The 25,000-nt window shown below is 42.4% G+C and overlaps 1 pseudogene across 1 annotated transcript in view; it reads right to left on the reverse strand.

Moving 5' to 3' along the window:
- LOC311231632 (adhesion G protein-coupled receptor L3-like) overlaps positions 1–25,000 on the reverse strand; it is a 209,398-nt pseudogene that overhangs the window by 108,131 nt on the left and 76,267 nt on the right. Inside the window, exon 3 of the transcript XR_014621060.1 lies at positions 18,907–19,016. The product of XR_014621060.1 is annotated as an adhesion G protein-coupled receptor L3-like (transcript). The remainder of the gene's footprint in view (positions 1–18,906; positions 19,017–25,000) is intronic.

A 25,000-nucleotide genomic window follows, 5' to 3' on the forward strand; every position in this document is an offset into this window, starting at 1 on the left:
GTGGGACATCTCGGTATCTGTACATAGTTATTTACAGAGCATGTAGGACATGTTAGGTCCTTTGGTAGTGCAATACACTGTTACTGTTGCTATACTATTTTTAAAGTGACCTTTCCTTTGTGGCCATACGTGTGGGCGTGTGCAGCATGAGTGTGTGCCTGCTCATGTTAAAGTGGCTGCTAGTGTGCGAGCGTGCACAGCGTGCGTGTCGTGTGTGTGCTCATGTGTGCTTGTGATTGGATAGTTCAGTGTTCTGTGGCACGCAGTGTTCATTGTTCAAGGCTCTGATGGCCTGGGGGAAGAAGCTGAGCCGAAGCCTCTCTGTCCTAGTAGCTGGGGTTCGCAGGCTCTGCCTGACCTCAGCAGCTGGAACAGGCTGTTATTGGGGTGGTGAGGGTCTTTCATTATTCTGCAGGCTCTGGATTTGCACCTCTTGTTGTATAGAACCTGCAGGGGAGGTAGTGCAATACCCGTGGTACGCTCGGCTGAGCGCCCACTCTCTGTAGGGCCTTCTTGTCCTGTGCCGTGCTGTTTCCATACCAGGCAGTGATGTTTCCAGTCAAGATGCTCTCTCCAGCTCGGAGTAGAAGGACTGGAGTATCTCCCCGATACTCTGAACTTCCTTACTGCTCAGGTGGTAGAGGCACTGCTTCGCCTTTTTTACAACTGTGTCTATGTGTGTCTGAGATGTGGACCCCCAGGTACTTAAAGCTGCTCACCCTGTCCACGGTAGCCCCGTTTATCATCAGGTGTGTGTGTGTCTCCTGCTGTCCTCTCCTATAATCCACGATCAGCTCCTTGGTTTTACCAATGTTCAGGAGCAGGCTGTTGTCCTGGCACCAGCGTTCCAGTACCTCAACCTCCTCCCGGTAGGCCTTCTCGTCGTGTCCTGAGATCAGCCCCACCGCCACCGTGTCGTCTGTAAACTTCACTATGGAGTTGGAGCTGAACTTGGCCACACAATCGTGTGTGTAGAGTGAATACAGCAGGGGGCTCAGAACACAGCCCTGGGGGACCCGATGCTCAGGGTGATGGTGTTGGAGGTCTGACCCCCACCCTGACCGCCTGGGTCTTTCACTCAGAAAGTCCAGTACCCAGGCGCTCAGGGCGGAGCTCAGACCCAGCTCGATCAGCTTGTCCACCAGTCTGGTGGGGACTATGGTGTTGAACGCTGAGCTGTAGTCAATGAACAACAGTCTCACATAGCCCCCCTTCTGGCAGTCAGGTGAGAGAGGGTGCTGTGCAGTAACTGGGAGACCGCGTCGTCAGTGGACCTGTTTGTCCTGTATGCAAACTGCATAGGGTCCATATCACTGGGGAGGAGGCACAAATGTGATCCTTGACCAGCCTCTCGAAACATTTCATGACCACAGAGGTGAGTGCCACCGGTCTGTAGTCATTGAGACATGTTGGGGAGGGTTCTTCGGTACAGGGATGATGGTAGACATCTTGAAGCTGGCTGACTCCGCCAGGGATTGATTAAATATGGCGGTGAACACAGGGGCTAGCTGGTTGGCACAGGACTTAAGTATGCGTCCTGTAATACCATCTGGGCCAGCCGCTTTCCTGGTGTTCACCTGCATAAATGCTCTTCTCACACTGTGTCCGACAACGAGAGAGCGTCCCCACCCCCCACGGTTGCCCCCCCCCTCCACACAGCCGGCGCGCCAGTGACGTCACTAGCCGTTGAGCCAGCGGCGCCACCGTCTACACCAACCGAGAGCCTCGCAAAAATTATGACAAATAAGAACCCTTTTTTTCAGGAAAGTAACTTGCGTAAAAATGTCCTTGCGTACCAAAACATCAACCGTGAACAGTTTCTTTTCAATCTCCTTGTCGTTATTATGTCAGAAAGAGTTGTAGTTGTGTCTATTCAGAATGCTGTGGTGAACTTTACACCCATACATTTCTGGTTAATTTTAACTAGAGGTGGGCATAGATACATTTTTTAATCTAGATTAATCTATCTGCAATCCTGGAGTTAATCTAGATTAATCTAGATAAAATGGCTCATTTGAAGTCTGCCGAAGGCATTCAAAATATGTGTGTTCTACCTAGGGATGGTATCGTTAGGATTTTATCGATACTACTATCGATACTGCTTAACGGTTCGGTACTTTATCGACATTGCTTTATTATTTATAACTTTATAAATCAATATTATTTCTTCAGCAACAGCAGCAGCAATGTTCTTTTATATAACTTTAATAAATAAATTATAAATAAATATAATAAATAAATATTATTTCTTCAGCAACACAGCCAACAATGTTTTAAATGTGTCTGAATTATAGACTTTTTATAATAAACAACAAATGTAAGATAAAAATAAACTATATACACTGAATGATTAGTTGTTACCTAAAGCCCTTGGACTCCACTGTAGAAAAAGGGTGCAGACCTTTGACAACAAACTGGGTCACAGCCCTGTGACACTTGTTCCCCCTACCTCTGTCATCCTTCCTGCTGCTAGGGTGAAGGACTTGGCTTGGCTGGGACCGGTGGTAGAGGGAGGAGGCGTGGGCTGGGACATGGTGGCTGTGACGATCTATAAAAAGTTGTCATCTTTCAAATATATTTGTAGCTAAACATTAGCTAAGCAATTCTATTTTATTTATTAGCCTATTCGTAAAAATTCGTTATTAGCCTAGCTAACTCCGTATTATCTTGGCTTACCTGCAGTGGACGTGCAGTAGAAGGAACACTGCGAGCAAAGCAGTCGAAAACGGCGCATTCTGCAGACTAATGTAATGTTTTGACAACAGATGTTTTGACAAATTGCTTGTATTGCCACTAGGCCTGGGCGGTATGCTTTTTTCATACCGTTATACCTTCATGACGGCACGGTATTTGACGTATGACTCTCATTCATCAGCGGGGGGGGGGGTATATTGAAACACGGTGAGATTAGGGCCGTTCTACCTTTGAGGTGTGAACGGAGATTTGATGTGTTACCATCTTTTGCTACAACAGTCTTCTTGCAAATAATACACACAATTCTCCGAGTTCGGGGCCGCCACATGCTGCCATCTTGCTCACTCAGCTCAGCTCTGTGCGGGAAATACGGACCGCCTCCCCTGCCATCTGCTGGCCGTGCTGTGTGTGTGTGTGCACGCACTTCAACTCGCACTTCAACCAAATCGAAAGTTAACTCCGTTTCACTAATGGAAACCGAAACCCATGCCGTCCCTGTATAAACTCCGTTTCAGTGGAAATAGAAACTTAAACCAAACTCTGATTTTGACGGTGTTGAAAATCAATACCGTCGGTATTGCGAAATACCCCGGTATACCTTAATACCGTCATACCGCCCAAGCCTAATTGCCACCCATACTTTCAAATGTTTCTGAGATCCCTAGAGTGCAATGTTGGCCGCATCCTGCTAGGTGGCAGTATCGCCCACCCTTTGAAACCTTATTTCACACTGTGTGTCACATCCAATTTCGTCCGGGCAGAGAATTTAGACCAAGCCAAGTAAATCGCTTCATCCAACCACTTCGAAGCGCGTTCAGCACACTTGAGGCATATCTTGTGCCACTTCATGTCAGGGACCCGATCGACATCAATACTGGAAATCGCGATCAGACAATTGGAATATTTTTTTTGGGATACCTCCTAGTAAAGGTAAGGACTATATGAAATCAATCCTACTTTGATCCAACAATGATTTCACATCGATTGCAACGATCATAGTAACATACTCCAAAACGTATGCCGTTGCTGACGATCAAAGCATCAAAAATAATGTTGAACGAGGGATAGTTAATGTCAAATGAGCCATAGTATTGTCTCCATAGCTATAATATAGAATATAGATATAGCCCTGCAAACACCGCAATGCACAGTGAAAATCCCTATCTCTTACAGCGGTGGCGCAATGAGTACAAGGATGGCTTAAACGGCTGGTGCTGAAAGTGTTATGCTACCGTTGTTGATGACAGCTAACAAGGAAATAATAGTGGTGCAATAATTCCAGGCAGGCGATGTAATGCTCTGCAGAGTGAGAAGATGTTGCGCGCCTCATTTTACATTCATTACTTTTTACAAAAAAAATATTAATAAGTAGTTCTGGCTTTACACCTTGAATGTGTAAAATTCTCTCTCTCTCTATCTCTCTCTCTCTCTCTCTTTCCCTCCGTCTCTCTCTATCACACATGCACACAGAAGCGGTGTTAACCTCACATTACTGCAGTATATAGATAATTAGCATTTTTATTGAAAATGTATGATTTATTAAAGACATATTAGTCTGAAACGAAAGTCGTGCGTGACCATCTGTGTGTGTGCATGTGTGTCTGTCTGTGTGTGTGTAGGATAAGATAAGCGTTGCAAGTTGCAACGCTGGTTAAGATATGAAAATACTTGCCAGTAGTGTAACGATGCATTAGCCATTAGCTACTTACTTACAGAGACTTGAGGTTGTAGCTGTGTTCAACAAGCCCGCCAGCTTGGTCCATAAACGAACGTTTTAATCCACACCAGTATGTAAACAAAGGTTTTAACCATCCACAACAGAATACTGCAGTCCAAATGTATTTCCGATGCTTGATTCTTCTCTCAGACCGATGCAATGTCTTGAAACCATTATGTTATTATTGGCGACGCAAGTGCGACTCAGTATGAAAAGAACTTTGAAGAGAGGTTTCAGGTTTCACCACCTGGCTTTTTTGTTTATTCCATATCAGAGCCAATCAGAGGCAGATCAGGGCTGGTCTTTAACGCACATGGCCAGGGAGAAAAAGAGCTAAACACACACATATATACACACAGACAGACAGACCTTTCATAGAAAAAAATGCCACTAGCCACTGGGGCGGGTAGAATGACGGAAGTACACGCCCCAGGGGAATTCTACCCGCATCTGGCGGGTGGGCAGGTGCCAATGTCAAGCCATGGCGCTATCCACTAAGGACATTGCACGGGTGAGATACTAGCGCAGACACGCCCATATGTGTGCAGTTTGCTCCTGATCTGCTCCAGTGCAGTTTGCTTGCGGAGCAGTCTGCACCTGACAGCGCTGTTGGCAGATATCAGGAAGGGGAAAAATAAACCCGAAATGAGGCATAGACATAACAGTATTTTTCACCATTAGCATTCCGTTCATTTCGTATTGTATTTCATTTACTTTGTAATGTATAGAGCTTGCTTAATTTGTATTTTCATGACAAATTGCATCCTTTGTTTTTGTCACTATCTTTTGTGATTGCATATGTTTGTCATGTCCTATTCCAATTAAATTTTTTATTATAATTGTACTATATTCTATTGTGATATGTTTAATTTAGTTGATATCCCATTTAATTTGATTCAATCTCTTTATTCAGTTGGTCTATATTTGATTTCATAATTATATCCTCATCCGTTAGGACCTCCACGTCGCGATCCAGATGCCAAATGTGTTTATTTTGTTTAATCCGTATTGTATTTAGTTTATTTGGTCATTGCATTTGTTTGTCATCCACAAATAAAATATTTTGAGCAGACCTGTCCATAGTGCAGAATCTTTATACATAATTTAGGCACTGTGCCAGTGAAGATATTTTATAATTAATGAATATTTTGAGTGAGCAAGTTGTATTTAATGTTTAGTTAGGATAATATAACCTGCATTATCATATACTTCGAAATACACTTTTCATTGGCCGTGTTTCCAGCTCCTCATGGACCCGACTAAACATTATTCTGGAGCATATATGAGTACAATCATTTTCGCTTGGTGGTACAATTGGAATGTGAGTGCAGTCAATCATTATAATAATAATAATCTTTATTTATATAGCACCTTTCATACAATGATTGCAGTTCAAAGTGCTTTATATAATGAATACATAATAAAACAAGCAGCAAGAGCAATGCATAACACAAATAAAAGTTGCAGCATGATGCAAAATCTAAATCTCGTTTCAAAATCAATCAATCAATAACACCGACAACATTGGGAAAGCCGACAACGTTAAATAACAATATTTAAATAATAAATACGATTGCATGGGATCTCTGGGTGGCTGATGCCCCTTTATAGATGGCTTAGGGCTTTGCGCTTAGTTACCACCAGGTCTGTGAAGACGGTAGTTGCGTCACGTTAACTGCTCTGTGCAATTTGTGCCGGGCTTTGTGGATTGGGAGAGTTTTTTGACAAGGCTCATTTGCATAGAAAGGGGGACATGTTCCGCCTATATTACCTCATTTAAATATGCGCTAACTAGGGGTGGGGGAAAATCGATACGTAGTAGTATCGCAATACTTTGCGTGGAGATACTGTATCGATACAGGGACGCCAAGTATCGATATTTAATTATTCATAATTATTTTAATTTTGTTTTATTTGTATAAGGAAGTTGCATTGTTAATTTCAATACCTGTAATAGTACAGTAGTCCACACACACACATGTGCATTCAGTTAAGTTGGAATATGACTGTAATACAAACAGTTCAGTTTGTCAGGTACATGCAACACAGATTACAGTGTTTACATCTGTCTGCTTGAGAAAATACCATGTTCTGCAATAAAAATGATTGAAGTGAGATGAACAGACTGAAATTAATTTTATTGGATAAAACATGTTGACAAAGTTGTAATTTGCAGTTGAAAAAAGGTAATAAATTAAATAAAAAAAAAAAAAAAATCACAATACTCAGCGTATCGCAATATATTTTGTATCGCGATACTATCGTATCGTGCCGCAAGTATCGCGATAGTATCGTATCGTGAGGTCTCTGGTGATTCCCACCTCTAGCGCTAACGCAGTTACCACCCCATTTCACCCATTGCACCTCCTCTGTAGATAGCAAACTGTGTTTCAGCGCTATTTGCGCCGGCTTAGCGCTGGAAAAAGCCACGCAAACCCTTTGTGGATTCGGCCCTAAGTCTTAAGTGGTCCGCACACGGCGGGCGACCGACGTCGCCTGGTGATGCGATTGTCTGTCGCTCAACGACAATCGCCTGGCCCCCCACACCAGACCGACTGTTCACAGGTATAATAAGCTCTGTCTATCTGGGGGTGTGGTTTCCCACCGGGCGTAACGGACCGGACGTTAGGTTGTCGTGAAGTGAGCATATTAGCAGGTAGCTGTGTTGCGCATTACGAGGGAAGTAAAACCCATGTAAAACCCATATTGAGCTGGAATTAAACCACCATATACAAATACAACCTCTCCTCATTCTTCCTGACATTACTGCACGACGGATCGCTACAATACGTTCACTAGGCACCGATTGGACAAGTATTGTTATGCTGAGAGAATGTTTTTTCACGGAAGACGCAAACTGTCTGTTCTCAACCATCATTTTCTTTGGACAATAAACCTTACAAAACATCAGCTGCAGCCTGGACATTAAACTATGTCAACATCCACAACTTCTTTTGTTACCCGAGTATAAAAACATCTAAGTACTGTACGTGCATCGTGGCGCATTATCAATTTATTAGTTAATGACAATCGGCCAACTAACGTTATTTTTTTTAATTGTTCCTGTTAATAATAATTAACATAAGTAGCATGGTAATAATACGTAGGTTATTGATCAATGAATGTATTGATAAATTAATGGTGTACAAATGATACACCAGTAGAAGTCATGTTATTTGCTCATTGTCCTTGCTGTGTCGCCTGCCGTCGCTTAAAAAAATAGGCTCGAGGCGATTTCTTGCCAGGCGACAGAAATTGCTGCACAATCGTCGCTTCAAAATCTCCTGCCGTGTGGGTTCTCTCATTCATAACAATGGAAGCAATCGAATTATGTCGATCGCCTCGATTAAAAAATCGGTCGCCTGGCAAAATTCGCCCACCGTGTGCGGACCACTTTAGTCTACCCTGGTATAGGGCTGGGCGATATGACGATATTATATAAATATCGGGTACAGTTCATTAACAATACACTTTTTAAACGTATCGCGGATATCGTGATGTTTTGCCCTCGCGTTAGAGGCCGCCGCGGCTGAGATGAGACTTACAAGCGCAGTGCTAAATGCTTTCCTCTCTCTCTCTCGCCTCTCCCTCTTGCAGAAAAAAAAAGTCAGTCACACACACACTTGCCAAAATTACGTCATCTACACGCACATACACGCACGCAAGCGCACACACCTAGCCAGAGAGGCGGTGGTGGCTCGGTGCTAGGGATGCCCCCTGAAACCCAGGAGTAAACTCCGGCGTTAACGGTACTGCTATCTGTAAGTTAGTTTATGAGCGGATTAGCTACGGAGCTAACAGAGTGTACCATGCATCTGCGACGCAACAGTGGCAGCAACAGTGGACACGGAGTAATGTTAACGTTATGTGGAGTTCATACTACACTACACGTATGAACTCGACATAACGTTAACGTTACTCCGTTTCCATGAAGTGTTTAATTAGCAGCAATCTGTTGTTGAAAATGTAACGTTAACCGGAAAACCGGAAATGGAATGAGAGGACAGGAAGCCGTCATGAAGTGGGCTTCTGGCCCTTGTAGTCATATATATTGTAGTCTTTTAGTCTTATTAACTAAAAGATTTTAACAAAATAAAAAGCAGCAGCACTATTGGATAACTGAGTCATGTTTGCTATGTATTTCTTTCTTTAGGGGAGTAGGACATTTGTTTCACAGTTTTAGCATGATGTTTTATAGATGGCTAGGTTAAACACAGGTTTTTGTTTTTAAGAGGGGGGGTTTGATTTGATTGAAGTTTATTTCAAGTATGCAACACAACAAACAAACATCAAGTACAGATATAGCCTTAAGCCGTTCAAATAATAAATGTATACATACATGTAAATAAATAAATAGTTACAATATGTAATCTAATCATCTAAATCTAATCTAATATATAATATAAAAAAACGAAAGGCTAAAATGCTAAATATATAATCTAAGAATCCAATAATCTAAATCTAATATAAAAATGCTAAATGCATGAGTCTTTTGTCTTTAATGTTCGCTTGCAAACTCAAATACTGTCTTGGTAAGCCTCATAATGAATTGTTTGGGTAAAAAAGGAAAAACATTGTGATGTGTATCGTGTATCGCCGAAAGGTCAGAAAATATCGTGATATCATATTTAGGCCATATCGCCCAGCCCTACCCTGGTATAACTAAGCAGATTAAACAGATTATCAATAAATATAAATGTGCGTATACCAATATGATTGAAGATGTAAATGATATGTGAGTCCTTGTGCAAAGTCCCCACAGCCAGGGTTCAGTAGTTAAAACTGTTATCAGTTCCAACGGTTCTCCAGTTCTCCATTAGGCAACAAAGTTAGTCCTTGCCCTCTGTTGTGGAGCTTGATGGCTACTGAAACAAAGGACAGACGAGGAGATGTGTGGAGTGTCAGCGTCTATGACTGAAGGTGCTCTTCGTTTTAGCTAGTTCCTTCGTTCTCACTCTCCTCTCCGCAACCACCTCCAGGTTGTCCAGTTCGACTTCCACTACGAAGCTAGCCTTCCTCAACAGCTTGTTCAGTTTGTTATGTCTCTTGAGTTGATGTTACCCCCCCAGCATATCATGGTGAAAAAGAGGATGCTGGCTACTACAGACAAGGACCTGAACCTCCTCAGGAAGAACAGCCTGCTTTGACCCTTCCTGTAGAGGTCCTTGGACCTGTCCAGTTTATTGTTCATATGCATTCCCTGGAACTTGGGAAGTGATGGGAGTTGGGGGCCTCTTCTAGCTCCGCCCATTGTCCACCACCAGCTCATTGTTGAGTTGCAGGTGATTGTAGCTGCACCACCCTACAAAGTTCCCCACCTGGGCTCTGTACTCCTCCTTGTTGTCATCTGTGATGTAACTGACACTGGAGGAGTCATCTGAGAACTTCTGTAGGTGGCATGTACCTGAGTTGAAGCAGAAGTCGGAGGTGTAGAGGGTGAACAGGAAGTGAACAGCACAGTTCCTTGGGAGGTGCCAGTGTTTCTCAGCAGCACACCTGACCAATTGCCCTGCAGTCTGACATATTGTGGTCTGTTGGTAAGGTAGTCTGTAATCCAGGTCACCAGGCCAGTAATCCAGGTCACCAGGCCATGGTCCTACTGCATCACGAGAACCTCTTCACTAGCTGTAATGGCTGGATGGTGTGGATGGTACTGGATAAATCCAGGTGCTGCCCAGCCTCTCCAGATGTATGTAGGCTCTGTGGCACATGTAGAATATGGCATCATCCACACCAATGTCTGCCTGGAATGTAAACTGCAGGGGGTCCAGGGAGTCACAGGTCCAGCCTCTCAAAGGTCTTCATGATATCTGACATCAGAGCAACTGGCCTATAGTCATTGAGGGCGCTTGGAGTGTCCCTCTGGGACAATGTAGAAGGTCTTCCAGAGCTGGGGCAACTTCTTCAGCCTCAGGGAGAGGTTGAAGAAGTACTGGATTGTGTGTGTGTGTGTGTGTGTGTGTGTGTGTGTGTGTGTGTGTGTGTGTGTGTGTGTGTGTGTGTGTGTGTGTGTGTGTGTGTGTGTGTGTGTGTGTGTGTGTGTGTGTGTGTGTGTGTGTGTGTGTGTGTGTGTTGTTCTTCTCTCTCCCTCCCTCCCTCCCTCCATTATTCTCTCCTCATCCTCTGCCCATTTCTCCCATCCTTGCCTCGTTCTCACACACATATGCCATGCCCAACCCTGCCTCTGTCTCTCTCTCTCTCTCTCTCTCTCTCTCTCTCTCTCTCTCTCTCTCTCTCTCTCTCTCTCTCTCTCTCTCTCTCTCTCTCTCTCTCTCTCTCTCTCTCTCTCTCTCTCTCTCTCTCTCTCTCTCATCTCTCCTCGCTGTTTATCTATGAATTCATTCTCATATATTCCTCCTCCACTGTCCTCGTCTAACCAATTTCTCTCTCTATCTCTGTCTCAGCCTCTCCCTTTCTTCCTCTATATTTCCCCTGCACTCTCTCTCTCCCTCTGAAACACACACACACACACACACACACACACACACACACACGCGCAAATAGCCTACGCACAATGCTAGAGAACTAGCTATGAACCCTTGTCTTTTGGACAACACACACACACACACACACACACACACACACACACACACACACACACACACACACACACACACACACACACACACACACACACACACACACACACACACACACACACACACACACACACACACACACACACACACACACACACACACACACACACACACACACACACACACACACACACACACACACACACACACACACAGCTCCCCCACATCATGATGATGAAGTGATTCCTACGGTCCAATCTGACAGAAGTCTCATAATTGGTCGGACAAGAAGGTGATTTTATCTTTTAATTAGCTTTCCCATTGAGCCAAGCACGATTGTCTGAAATAGACTGCATGGCTATTGCATAACAGACCGTTAGCCTTGCCGATAAATAAGCTATATGAAGTAGCAGGCTAATTGCTTTTTTACACCGGTCGGTGGAGCTTAGGACTGGTGTGGGTGTCGATGTGGAAATGGATACACCGATAACCAGAGCTTGTGACTTATTATGGGCGTACAATACGATCAAACAATACGTATAATTCTATTGGCTACATTTGTGATCATCGTGTTTAATATGTACACAGGTGAATGTAACCATAATATGAGAGAGCAACTGTATGGTGGAATAATATGTATGTAGTATGGATATTTATAGCGTGCCTGGAGGGCCTGGAGGGCCGGTATACACAGGTGGCTAATTACTGCCAAAAGTCCTGGGGTAGTTTGGCACAGGGGCGGCGCACACTCTTACCACCGAGAGCAAGCGATATCACTGTGTGAGTGTGTGTGTGTGTGTGTGTGTGTGTGTGTGTGTGTGTGTGTGTGTGTGTGTGTGTGTGTGTGTGTGTGTGTGTGTGTGTGTGTGTGTGTGTGTGTGTGTGTGTGTGTGTGTGTGTGTGTGTGTGTGTGTGTGTGTGTGTGTGTGTGCGTGTGCGTGTTTTCTTACTTTTAGCTTTTGGAAAACATTCAAAAGCCTGTAGTGGAAGGAGAGGATAATGGAGATGTGGAAAGAGCAGAGCGAGAAATGTGGGCCAAGCTTTTCATTGCCAATTGAACCACCATACATCATTTAACTACCTGTTTTAATCTATGTTTACTCCCCCCCCCCCCCCCCCCCCAAGACCATGTATAGAGATGTGGAGGAAAGTAAACACATTTCCCCATTGAAAAAACGTAAATCTAAAGGATTCTGAGGCCTCTGAAGAGCACATCTCGTTATATATCTGTCCAATCAGAACCCTTGATTAGCCCCCGCACGTCCCGTCCCCGTCCCCCCCTCCGCCCCCCGTGAGCTGACAGCTAACCAATTACAGGGCAGGTGTTTGCACTTAGCGTCCTATACGGTACGCTAAGCCGGAAGACTAATGACGAGGGAGAGGTACTCCTCCAGCGATGGATATCACTTCCCTCCCACGCGCTGCGGCTCCCTGAGTGCTGCCGAACCGTCTCACAAGGCCTCGGCTTCCAGCGCAAAATGTAGTTATTCATGAAACAGTGGTTTTTCGTTCGCAGAGAGGCGTTCCGTTCCTCCGCGGATGTTTGTTTATGGGGCGTGGCGTGTGAATTATTTGCAGCTATACAGTGCCTGATCATCATTTGGCTAAACCAACCCTTGCTACACGCTATTATGCCCACTCAATAATAGTGTCCCTCCGGGAGAGAGATTTATGACCTTCGAGATGGCATTTTTCTGTTGTTCTACCTGCACACCAGAGGCAGCAGAGGAAAGCTGTTGATGGCAAACATTTAACAGAGGAACACCAATTATTGATTCTGTATTATAAAAAAAAATTTATACACGGTAACATTTGAGAGATATGTACCAGTGATTTAACATTATACAAACCTTAGCAGCCCTATTGATTCAACATGCGTGCCTGCCTGTTTGATCTTAGGAAGGTGGCTAGCTTGGCTCGCAAACTATGTTTCACTCCAAGGTGGAGAAGTTATTACTTTCTCCCAAGAAAGATTGATTTCATAAATGTTTAAAAGACTCCCAGATATGCGAGAGCCTACGTAGAGGGCATGAGAAGTAGAGGTTAAGGAATGCTCAGGTGAAAATGTGAAGGCGCCGGGAATTCTCTATAATGCCCTGAAACTTTTCTCATGGCCGAACGCACTCTCTGTGATCAGAACACTACCTGATCCACGCAGAACACTTAGTCAGTACACAGCAACTGCTAATGTACTGTCAAATTGCTTACTCGCGCTCTCTCTCTCTCTCTCTCTCTCTCTCTCTCTCTCTCTCTCTCTCTCTCTCTCTCTCTCTCTCTCTCTCTCTCTCTCTCTCTCTCTCTCTCTCTCTCTGTCTCTCTCTCTGTTAACTGAGCCCTCTAATGACTTTGGTTTCAGGTGCTGCCTGTTTTGGAGGGGGGGGGGGGGCACTTTATCGAGACGGATCTATCTGTTATCAGATGAACGTGGAACTCATCTTCCCTGTGTGTCGTGCTGTGTCTTAGGTAACGCAATAATCACGGTCAAACCATGGAATGTTCTAAGCAAGCATTGTTGCTCAGGTATGCTTTTAAGATGTGGTAGACATGCAACAGCGCGTGCGCACAGAAGAAGCGAACTCACATACAAACACGCAGATACTTAATACAGCATGCCTGTGTGTATGCTTGTGTGTGTGCATGCATGTGTGTGTGTGTGGGGGGGGGGCTAGTGTGTGGGTGCTTGTATGTGTGTGTGTGTGTGTGTGTGTGTGCGTGCACGTGCGCGTGTGTATGTATGTGCGTGCGTGTGTGTGTGTATGTGCGCGTGTGTGTGTGTGTGTGTGTGTGTGTGTGTGTGTGTGTGTGTGTGTGTGTGTGTGTGTGTGTGTGTGTGTGTGTGTGTGTGTGTGTGTGTGTGCGTGCATGCGTGCGTGCGTGCGTGCGTGCGTGCGTGTGTGTGTGTGTAGTGGGTGGGTGCGTGTGTGTGTGCTTGCTTGGCGGGGCATTAAGCAGGTATCAGGTTGTGTTTCCATCTGTTCCAGAGAGGACTCTGCTATTATTTAATCTGCTGGTCATCCTAGACGCCGGGCAGGAGCCGTTTAGCCAGACATAATTGAATGCCTCTGTGCAGGAGATCACCTTGGCTGTCTGAATGGACCATGGTGCCAATGCTTCACTCTGGAGCCATGTGAAAACTCTGTGATTTAAAGGATTTAATAGATGTGATTTTTATGTAGACTAATCTTTTGTCTTGATTTAAAAAGTTTTGGCTGGTCAGAAATTTGTTGTTTAATTTAAATGTATTTTATGTGCATGTTATATGCATGTATCCCCTCCCTACTTCCCATTTCCCCAAGTGGAATGCACTTGATTGGGTACACATGCTGCTAGTTGAGAGGTCTCTGACAACTGGTATAAAGTAGTTTGTATGAACTAGTTTGACAGTATAATCTGAATTTAGGTCATCATAACCAGTACCACACATGATACAGTACTAAGGTCATTCCATTTTCAGGCAAAAGTCCCAAACAAAATATTTGCACATCCTCTTTTTAAGAACTATTGAGAAGTTACTGAAGTAATGCTTTGTGTATCAGGGATTGTGTGGGGGAAATGTCAGCTTCATAACTTAAAATAAAAGAAAATATTTTCATAATTTATAAAAAATATTTATTTGTATCAACTTGAGACACAATAGACAATACAAGATAAACAAGGGTCACTGTTGGGTAAACAAAGTGTCATCAGAGGAAGGAAAGATGTGAAGCAGTATTTTTGTGTGACAATAATAACTTCTGAATTATCTGTTTTGTAGCCTGGAAGTGATGCGTTGAGCTTGCCTTCAGGGTCGACTCGCTAAAATAGAAAACACCTACATGTACAGTATCAAGGTAATTTATACTGCGTCGTGTGACTAAGAAAAAAATTCATTAAAATATACTTCTTTCTATGACAGGAGTCACTTGAGAACGGCCCGTTTCAGAACTTTGCCTTCAGACAAACCTTCCAAGACTAAGGGCATAGTGTGAAATAAACATCAAGGTCAAAGGGATGTTTCCCACCCTCAACCCTTTGAATACATTATGCAGTGAGCTCTAACCCAGATACACTTCAGAGAACTATGTGCCGACTAGGATGGAAGTTACGAGGAGTTGTCACAGTATTTCACTGCCAATCCTCAATGAATGTTTCACCCCAGTGAACATCGCCCCTCCACTCCAGTCTGTCTTCACAAGGTCAAAGGTCACATAGCCATCTGTCAACATTCAAGACCATCCATCCATCCATCCATCCTTCCTTCCTTCCTTCCTTCCCCATACTTTCCCTTACCCATAACACGATAGAGTCATGGTAACTTTCCATACATACTGTACAGACATGCTACAGTACTTACTGTATGTCACTCAAGTTACCTCATAGCAACTAGCAGTATCCATTGTGTGCACGTGAGGATTAAGTTAAAATTAGTTAAAGATTAATACAGGGCATCTCTGTGACTCTGTCTTTCCTGTATCCTGCATGGATTTCATGATTGACTTTCACTTTCACTAACAAAGTAATTGAGAACCTATATCTAGATAACTAGAGAACTAGAACTAGCTAGACTAACTTTTCCATGAAAGTTCTGAAATGTGTTAAAATCAGGGTGCGGTTTGCCAGAAGGGATGGAGGGTATTACCCTACCTCTGCTTTTAACATCCCTACCTCTGGTCATTCGTTTTTATTGCAGTCAGAGAGACAGTGTATCCCCTTTCTGGTAGTCTATAATAAACTATTGTTCATTCTATCATGGATTTCTCAAAATCGTCAGCAGCCCATGCATCCCCCTGTTTGTCAGGTGCCTCTTCTCACTGGGATATAAGTGTTGAGCTGTGTTGTCGGGCTGTGTTGTCGAGCTGTGTTGTCGTGCTGTGTTTTCGAGCTATGTTGTCGAGCTGTGTTGTAGGGCTGTGTTGTCGAGCTGTGTTGTCGAGCTGTGTTGTCGAGCTGTGTTGTCGTGCTGTGTTTTCGAGCTATGTTGTTGAGCTGTGTTGTCGGGCTGTGTTGTCGAGCTGTGTTGTCGAGCTGTGTTGTCGAGCTGAGTTGTCGAGCTGTGTTGTCGAGCTGTGTTGTCGAGCTGTGTTGTCGGGCTGTGTTGTCGAGCTGTGTTGTCGAGCTGTGTTGTCGAGCTGAGTTGCTGTGTTGTTGAGCTGAGCTGTGTTGTTGTTGAGCTGAGCTGTGTTGTTGAGCTGTGTTGCTGAGCTGGGCGCTATTCCCCCGTACCTGGTTCAACTAAGTCGATCAAAAGTCCCATTAGCCAGATTCAATTAACCCGATATTTAAATCCAGGCTTTCCCTGTTCCTCGAACGCTGATTCAGTCTCGTTAATTCGAACCAGACTTGATACTCAGGATAATTGCGTGCGGCCGCCTCACCTGAAAAGACAGCAGGTGTCGATCGCAGAAATCCTGATTTTCTAACGGCATTGATTGATTGATTGAAAACTTTATGAACAGATTGCAGAATGGGTACAATACAGTACGGCTCAATAGCCTCGCCGACAAGTTAAATACATAATGTATAGGCTCATTACCCCAATCAATCAGATTATATTTCTTTAAATGTGCCTGCTGGTAGTAGGCTTAATGGAATGAATAATCAAATGAGATCTTGCTAGCGAAAATAATTAGTTCAATTATTTCAGAATAAGTAGATAAAAACAAGCCCAAAGAGTATCTAATTGATACGAATTAATAGATACTTATGAGGATATCTGTACTGTATGTGCTTAGGTATCATGTACTATATAAATACATGGTTTCCAAAGTTTTCAAGGTGCGACCCCCGAAATAACGGTGTCAGAGAGGCTTGGAGGCTATTAACTCGATCAGCGCGAGAGGGTGCTGTGTAATGTGTGGTTAAAAGGCCAGCGTTCTAAAGTATAGGAATACGTGGCGGTGATTGCAGGGATATTATAGCTATGGATACAATACTATTGCCCATTTGACATCGAGTATCTATCGTTCAATATGTGAAAAAGAAATAATTTGTTCATCCATACATTCCCGTTTTATACCGTGGTGAATATAAGTATGGTTTTAGGGTAATTTATGAGAGGCTGGTACTAGCCCCCAACGTGTATTATACTAAATGCATTGGCGTTCCGTCCCTACACACGCTACAATTAAACAATCAAATGCATATGATAGGTATTATGTTCCATCCAGCTGTGTTGTCGAGCTGTGTTGTTGAACTGTTTTGTCGAGCTGTGTTGTCGAGCTGTGTCGTCGAGCTGTGTTGTTGAGCTGTGTTGTCGAGCTGTGTCGTCGAGCTGTGTTGTTGAGCTGTGTTGTTGAGCTGTGTGGTTGAACTGTGTTGTTGAGAAGAACACAGCCCGGCTCTTTGTTTCACTGGCATCTGCTCTACAGCTGAAGATGTGCTCTCCCTCCCTCCTGTGTGGAGAGGCTGTTCTCCCTCATGACTGGTGTGTGAACAGAGCAGAGAAATCGATGCAGGGTGGATCTTGTGAAGAGCGAGATTCAAGTTAAAGCACATTTTTAAACATGCTCTTCATCAGAAGGCTCTAAGGACCGACACACTCTCCATGGTGCTGAAAGCTTTGATTGATTGATTGATTGATTGAAAACTTTATTAACAGATTGCAGAATGGGTACAATACAGTACAGCTCAATACACACAATTGTTAAGGGGATGCAGACCAGAGAAAGACTTTTGTCTTGTTTACATCAGGGTCCCCCATTTTCAATTCATCAGGACATATATGACATACATGCCATACAGATAGACAGTACTGCTACATCTATACATTTATGACATACCAGATTTGCAAATACAGTACTGTTTGTGATACAAAAAGAGTCCAGAAAAGAGAGTATATAATTTGATGTAAAAACTGTACATTGGAGGAGGTTGGGTAGGTGGGGTGGGGTGGGGTTGGGTGGGTGGGTGGGTGGGGGGGGCTTAGCCTCGGATTAACCAAATCTGTGTATTGGGAAAGGTAACATTAACTCTTTCTCTGCCAACAACGATTATATACGTTATTGGGCGCCATCCTTTGAACACCAACCACGTATATACCGTGGTGAATATAAGTATGGTTTTAGAGCGGGTTAGGGTAATTCCTTTGAAAGTAAAACGGAGCCTGTTGAGATTATGAATTGAATCCCTTTGCAAGTGCTTGAGGGCAAATCCCTCAACTTAGAAAAAATAAACAAACAACAAACAACAAACAAACTAAACTGAAAATTACTTCATTTTATGGGATGTGTGCATAACTGTATCCATGTTATGTATCCATAACTGTATATAATTTGTATGGCCAACATAAAACATTTATTTTTTAACACACAACCACCATCAGTGCTAGTGAAAACAAACTGCGACTCTGCTGCATGAAATATGCAGCTGGTAGAAAGGAGAACGGCTTCTAAACACAGTGGTCATTACATAATACTAATTTTGACAATGATATACTGAGGGAAAGTCCTACAGATATGGGTATCCTAAAGACAGGAAGGAAGGAAGGAAGGAAGGAAGGAAGGAAGGAAGGAAGGAAGGAAGGAAGGAAGGAAGGAAGGAAGGAAGGAAGGAAGGAAGGAAGGAAGGGAGGGAGGGAGGGAGGGAGGGAGGGAGCGAGGGAGGGAGGGAGGGAGGGAGGGAGGGAGGGAGGGAGGAAGGAAGGAAGGAAGGAAGGAAGGAAGGAAGGAAGGAAGGAAGGAAGGAAGGAAGGAAGGAAGGAAGGAAGGAAGGAAGGAAGGAAGGAAGGAAGGAAGGAAGGAAGGAAGGAAGGAAGGAAGGAAGGAAAACAAATGTGGGTGAAAACATAAATTCCTTGGTGGGGTAAATAAATAAATAAATAAATAAATAAATAAATAAATAAATAAATAAATAAATAAATAAATAAATAAATAAATAAATAAATAAATAAATAAATAAATAAATAAATAAATAAATAAATAAATAAATAAATAAATAAATAAATAAATAAATAAATAAATAAATAAATAGAATACTTACTGTATGGTACACACTCGTACTGGACTTCCAGGTATTTGTAGGTACCAGGACAGGGGTCAGGGAAGACATCAGGACCAGCCACTACTGCACACTGGGTACGGTTGTTACACCTGCACAGAACATCAGTGGACATGTTAGTGTTAAGACAGACTGCCATACATACATACATACATACATACATACATACATACATACATACATACATACATACATACATACATACATACATACATACATACATACATACATACATACATACATACATACATACATACATACATACTGTGACGACCCCCACTCTACCTGCTAATGGAGAGTCTGACTCACCAGGAAGCATGGTGGAGTGGGTGGCTCGTTAACTGTATGAGACTCACCTGTGCAGAGCAGAGCTGCCTGCACCTGAATATATGTGTCTCTTTCTAATTCCCTCTCTGTCTGCTTTCTCCACTCCAGGGCACAGGTTGTACCAACACCCAAGCTGCATCCTTTGACATATTATAGCACTGATACTTACACCAAACACACACCACAGCATACTTACTCACTCATCTACACACTGCACTCACCACTGATTCTAATACAAAACATTTCATTGTTCATGTGCTTATGCTTTTGTTTGTTTAGATAGGCTTAAATAAATCATTTTGTGTTAAATTGTTATCACGTGTCGACTCCCTATTTGTCATAAATTACCTGTTTGTGACAAATTGGGGGCTCGTCCGGGATAACAATTGAACACAAAATGATTTATTTAAGCCTATCTAAACAAACAAAAGCATAAGCACATGAACAATGAAATGTTTTGTATTAGAATCAGTCTGAAGTATCTGATACATACATACATACATACATACATACATACATACATACATACATACATACATACATACATACATACATACATACATACATACATACATACATACATACATACATACATACATACATACATACTGTAGCAGATATCATCCCCCGTCCCATGGCTACATGAAGGATATGAGATACTACTGCCACGGGAGGAGGAGAAGCAATTAGGCAGCTGATTAGGACTGATAGAACACACCTGTGCACCACGAGATCACCCACATCCCACACACACACACACACACCAGACACACATAACATAAAACACTAGGACAGACAGAGTATTGTTTAGTGGAGGTGAAAGAGCAGGAGTACAGAGCGAGCTAGCCAGGTATCATAACAGTCTGTTAACCTTTTCTGCCCGTGCGGTCCAGGGGCGGACCACAAATTACATCACGTCATAAATCAAGCTCTACAGACTGTCTGACAAAATTATCGTAACATTTTTCAAACATATTCAAGTATAAACATCATAACCATGTCACAACAGCAGTTATAATGTATATTATCATAAATACGTTAGTTTACCAATAGGTTAAAGTGTTATTAGTTTGATTTTAGTTTTAGTTTTCTGAAAGTCGGCCACTCTGGCAAGAATAAGAAACCTACTGTACATACAGTAGATTTCATTATCTGTTCTTATGCACGCCTGGTGATACTAAATCCGAATTGAACTCAGGCATTTGAAATATAAGATTTGGCACAATCCATAAATGTGCGAATTGGCTATAATAAGGTAATTTATAAGCCTGCTATTCTATATTCTATAATAATATTTCAAATTGCATTGTTCCGGATGGGATAATTCAGTACTGTATCACAATTTAAGCAAGCCTAGTAATAGACACAATATTTCTGACACTGGGAATACATTCACTGGGGTCCATAGATGTCCCTAGATACCAAGAACATGCAAATGGTACTTGTAGAAGTAAAGCAATATTCCATTTACTTAGGTATGTATTTTAGGCGGATTTTCAGAAAATAGGGCTCCGGGCTGAGCTGGGAGAACAGAAAAGAAAGATGAAGAAAGAGAGACCGGAGATGTTACATGGTAGCAACATTTTGTACATTTGCCATGTTGTTTCACTTAGATCACATATTTCAAGCATCAGTGATGTAATGTTCAGAATGAATGCTTTAGTTACCAGAAATACGCTAGCTTTGTCCGTTAGCTGTTAGCAATGACAGCAGCTGGCTAGCTCACGTGTTGGATTAACTCATGTTCACTATTAAATAAAAACGAAATGTTAACGTGGAAACTCAGACATTTTAAGCATCAACAATGTAACTTTCGTGGAAATTACGTTAGCCTGCTGTAACTTGCACATATCTAGCTGTTTGCAATGACAGCAGCCAGCTAGCCCTCACATATTCTATATGGGGTTTCCAGCAGAGTTTATGGTCTAAAATCACTCCCAGGAATTTATTTTCATATACTCTTTCTATTCTATTATTATCTATTATCAACTGAATGTCTGTTTTTATCTGGCGGTTTCCAAACACCATACATTTTGTTTTATTTAGATTTGAAGATAATTTATTTATATCAAACCAGAGTTTGTATTTATTCATTTCTATTGTTAAGACCGTCATAAGCTGCTGGATGTCCTCCCCTGTACAGAACATGTTAGTATCATCAGCAAATAGCACACACTTCAATACATTTGACACCGAGCACAAATCATTAATATATAGATTAAACAGTTTGGGTCCCAGAACCGAGCCTTGAGGGACTCCACACATTATTTTCATACATCTAGATTTGCAATATCCAAGTTGTACAATTTGTTCTCTGTTTTTTATGTAGCTTTCAAGCCAATCTGACACAACCCCTCTGAAGCCATATTTGACCATTTTCCTTATAAGGATTTTGTGATCTATTGTGTCAAAGGCCTTCTTTAAGTCTACAAAGACTCCAACTGTGTACAACTTTGTATCTATGTTTGTTATCAGTTAATTCAATCAATGCCGTTGAGGGCGATCTGTTGGCTCTAAAACCGTATTGGTTCTCAGTTAGTAAGTTATTATTTTCTACAAAGTGATCCAACCTGTCCACAAATAATTTCTCCAGTACTTTTGAGAACTGTGAAAGCAAGGAAATTGGTCTTTAGTTTGTGAAGTGTTGTTTATTGCCTGCTTTTGTAAACTGGGATGACCTTTGCCCTTTTAATTTTATTTGGGAATACACCATTCCTGAATGACAAGTTGCATATGAAATAAAAACAAAATCATGTTGACGTGTGTGTGTGTATGTGTGTGTGTGTGTGTGTGTGTGTGTGTGTGTGTGTGTGTGTGTGTGTGTGTGTGTGTGTGTGTGTGTGTGTGTGTGTGTGTGTGTGTGTGTGTGTGTGTGTGTAATCGAATAGTTCCCAGTGACTATCGAATAGTAATTTTGTGAGTTTTACCCATCCCTAATACATACAGACAGACAGACAGACAGACAGACAGACAGACAGACAGACAGACAGACAGACAGACAGACAGACAGACAGACAGACAGACAGACAGACAGACAGACAGACAGACAGACAGACAGACAGACAGACAGACAGACAGACAGACAGACAGACAGACAGACAGACAGACAGACAGACAGACAGACAGACAGACAGACAGACAGACAGACAGACAGACAGACAGACACACAGACAGACACACAGACAGACACACAGACAGACACACAGACAGACACACACACACACACAATACAGTACGGCTCAATACAGACAATTGTTAAGGGGATGCAGACCAGAGAAAGACTTTCGTCTTGTTTACATCAGGGTCCCCCATTTTCAATTCATAATGAATTGTATGTAAGGGTGCAACTTGCACCGTGCAATCCATTCTTTGTGGATCTAGCCCACAGTATTTCTGACACTGGGAATACATTCCCTGAGATTCATAGATGTCCCTAGAATCAGATACCAAGAACATGCAAATGGACCATATTAAAAAAAGTCTGTAAATGTGTATTCTACATTCTTATGGAATGAATGAGATACAAAAAAAAAATAAAAACAAAATATACTGTTTAAATATATATATATTTTTTTTATAAATTTTGAGTTAATTTTCATAACTCGCTAATTTGCTCTGTACTTAATTAATCTAATTAACGCGATAAACTGACAGCCCTAATATAGACACTATAATGATTTATTTATGTCCTGATAAATGAGAAGCACAGAGGAGATAGAAACCTTGCAAATGCATTCAGAGAGTTTTGAGTTACATTATGCGCTCGAGTGGCAACCAGGCCGGAGAATACAACATAATTAGGCAGACTGCACAATAACACATACACAGTATACGTCAAGGTTATAAAAGATATCCTTCACACTGCGAATGCCAATAACACACAAACGCACACACACACACAGCCTCTCTTTCCTCATTGTTATGTATAACACTGATGCTGTGTGTGTGTGTGTGTGTGTGTGTGTGTGTGTGTGTGTGTGTGTGTGTGTGTGTGTGTGTGTGTGTGTGTGTGTGTGTGTGTGTGTGTGTGTGTGTGTGTGTGTGTGTGTGTGTGTGTGTGTGTGTGTGCGTGCGTGCAAAAAAACAATAACCTGCGGCTTTAGGACCATGCTGCCCTCCAAACTCCAGGTAATTATTTTTCATTATCAAGGGACCTCTCTCTCTCCTCTGACACACACACAGTAAGTACCTCTCACTATCATTAACACAGGTTATGGCAGGCAGCACTCTGTGTGTGTGTGTGTGTGTGTGTGTGTGTGTGTGTGTGTGTGTGTGTGTGTGTGTGTGTGTGTGTGTGTGTGTGTGTGTGTGTGTGTGTGTGTGTGTGTGTGTGTGTGTGTGTGTGTGTGTGTGTGTGTGTGTGTGTGTGTGTGTGTGTGTGTGTGTGTGTGTGTGTGTGTACTGTATGACTGTGTGTGTGTGTGTGTGTGTGTGTGTGTGCGTGTGTGTGTGTGTGTGTGTGTGTGTACTGTATGACTGTGTGTGTGTGTGTGTGTGTACTGTGTATGACTGTGTGTTAACACTTTGATTGCCTAAGGCTAAATTCATGATATACCATAGGTTGCCAGCTCTATTTGTCTATGTAGAAGTTCCCCTTCTTTGCAGGGCTATAACTTTTTAAATTCTATTGCTAAATTGCCATTATTAGGGCCCATTCAATGTCCTATATGTATTGTTCAGGGTGTATGGACGTTAAACTTTTTCATTCACATATTCATACTAAAATATGATCTAAAGTATAAGTATGTTTTCATCTCTTTCTGCAGCTTTCTCCAGAACGTGATTTATAGCCCCAAATGCATTATATTGATGATCAAATACAGTTTGATAGCAATCGGTGCGAAATAAAATAATCCAACTGGACGGACTTCTGGAAGTTACTACACGTAATCTGATGTTGACCGGATGGCCGAGTGGGCGTTTATAATTCCGTGGGCAGCGTTATACCATTCATCTAATGTGGGTCAAATGTTCATCATAGCAGTTAGTATCGTACACATTGAAAAATAACGCTGAATCTTACCGTATCTTCCTCGCGCCGTTGGGCGATGAGCGTGGAACAGACATTTTCCTATTATGGGATATAGAAATATCCGGTCCATTTCCAGGTTGTATAATAATATATACGTCCAAATCATGTTGTTTTTTCGAGTTATTTGCAGCGATCGATGTTCACTGTGTGAAGACTGAGTCTCTCTAACACTAGCGAGTGCCCGGACCCCATATGGAGTGAGTCCTACCGGGTTAAAGGTAACATCCGTTTTTTCGATCTGCCGATCGGCCACCAGATGGCGGTCTTGAACCGCTAGAGGATTGAGAGGAGATCACACTTGTGTCTCAGGGCCCCGGAAAGGAAATATGATTCCGATCACAGATTTTTGAAATATTGATATCAAAGACGAGTTACGGCGTCTTCGGCAACTTGAGCATGGCGGGGAAGGACGCCTAAAAGCGTCTTCCGGCAGTTAAAGTGTTAAGGATGCACCGATATGAAAATTTGCCACCGATACCGATTGTTCAACTAACACAATCGGCCGATACCGATACCGATATTTGTGGCAATTTTTTTTTAAATATTATTTTTTTTATTTTATTTTGGTAATATATATTTTTTTGTAATATATATATATATTTTTATGAAACTACTGTATATTTGTGTTACAAATTGTGCTCACCGATATGAACATAGGCCTCTTTACTTACTTAAAAAAAGGAAACATCAAGATCTCTCCCAGTATGTTCTGCAGGG

This window comes from Notolepis coatsorum, assembly GCF_963971535.1.
Source record: "Notolepis coatsorum genome assembly, chromosome: 7".
Lineage (NCBI taxonomy): Eukaryota > Metazoa > Chordata > Actinopteri > Aulopiformes > Paralepididae > Notolepis > Notolepis coatsorum.